The following is a 1,775-nucleotide window of genomic DNA, read 5'->3' as shown; positions in this document are numbered from 1 at the left end:
CATAATGAAAAAATATAGGTTTCAAAAATATTTTTATAGAATAAAGACAAAATAATCTAAAGCCTTAGATTTGAGAATGATAAGATTGAATTTTTACTTTTTCAATGTTGCCTCAGCCTTGATTCAAATTAATATTTTAAATAGGATGAGCGGCTATTTTAGATCGAAGAATAGTTCGAAGGGCCAAAGGTCCGAATCGTCTGAGGAAACCTCTAGCAACCCCCAAACGACGTTTCAGGGCCAGATGACAGCCAGACGTGCGAGCCTTCTGGAGACGGCGTAGAGGCAGCCGGAGGTGCCCCTTTCATCGAGGCAGGCGGCCGTCCCTCGTTCCTCGAGGCAGCTGTGGCCTCAGACCCAGACGGAGGTGTTTGCACCCCGTATGCCTGAGATACACCGGGCGCCCACTCCGGGTCCTACTTCTTCGGATAGTGGGTCATCTGGGGTACAGATGCCGCCGCCTCATCTGTTCCTTCCGCGGATGATACCGGCCTTACTTGTAGTCGATGGCTCAGGGACGCCGATTTATCCACTGCCCCCGCCAGTGGCTCCATCAGCGGCGTATCGGTTCGTGTCTTTTGATACGCCTCTTATTTCCGCGAGGTATCATCATCGGCGACAGAGACGGAATCCGTCGCATCCGCCGCGAGCGCATCAGGTAATCAGTGATGCATGATTACTTTTCTTATAATTAATAATAAAGGGTCTCCGATTTTAATAATCAATTTGGTTTATCATGTGATAGGCACCGTCGGAGCGAAGCCGACAAAGAAGAAGAGAGACCCCGTCACAGGGAAGGCTCTTGAGAAGATCGTGGGTACCGTGGGGAGGATCGTCATTAATACTGACGGGGATGGCCACATAGTATCGGGCGGGAAGTCGAGGACGTACTCCGGCCGCGTGGGAGCGCTCATTAGGGATAGAGTCCCTATGTTGTGGTCAAACTGGGGCGAGGTCCCACAGGAGGTTAAGGACATGGTCCACAACGCGATGTCGGTGAGTTTACAAAATAATATTATGTATTACATTGTTGATTTCTCGAAAAACTAAACCAATAAACGGTTAAATGCAGGTGTGGTTTGAGGTTCCCGAGCACCTGAAGGACAGCTGGGCCGACGTTGTGCATGGGGGAAGGTACGTTGGGAAGTTAATGAAAAACAAAATTGTATGTGATATTAATAATATTTCTAATATTTTTGTTGTATCTGTAGGTACAAGGAGTGGAAGAACGAGTTGCGGACCCACTGGACTACGCACGGGAACGCACGTTCTGGTACCTCTACTGAGTTCCAGTACAGGGAGTACGAGTGGCGTTGGCTTCTGACATCAGAATTCAACAAACCTCGTTAAACAGGTATTTAAAAAAATTAATTAGTTAATTGTCATTAAGTACGTCCGTTTTTTAAATATTTTACTAATAATTTATTTTTTTCTTTGAAGGCCGTTTTCCCCGAGCGAACTCTCAGAACCGGCAACGCAACACAAGGAACCATCATGGCGGTTCTAGACCGTTCGCTGCTTCATGGACGAGGCGGCCAGGGAACATCCAAAAGTCAACCGGTACGTCTATACGTACGAGAAGGCATATTCTGACGCCCAGGAGGATATTGTAAGTCATCTTACGTTTTAAATTTTAAATTTACTTATATATATGTCAAAATGTTAATTAATAATTTTTTTCCTATCCATATAGGCGAATGTGAGGGAGGCTAGTGACGAGGTGATGAGTGTTATAGCGAGGGAGACATGGCCGGACACGCAGGAGGAAGAGATGT

This window comes from Fragaria vesca, linkage group LG4 (genome assembly GCF_000184155.1).
Source record: "Fragaria vesca subsp. vesca linkage group LG4, FraVesHawaii_1.0, whole genome shotgun sequence".
Lineage (NCBI taxonomy): Eukaryota > Viridiplantae > Streptophyta > Magnoliopsida > Rosales > Rosaceae > Fragaria > Fragaria vesca.
Note: the sequence above shows the minus strand (reverse complement) of the source record.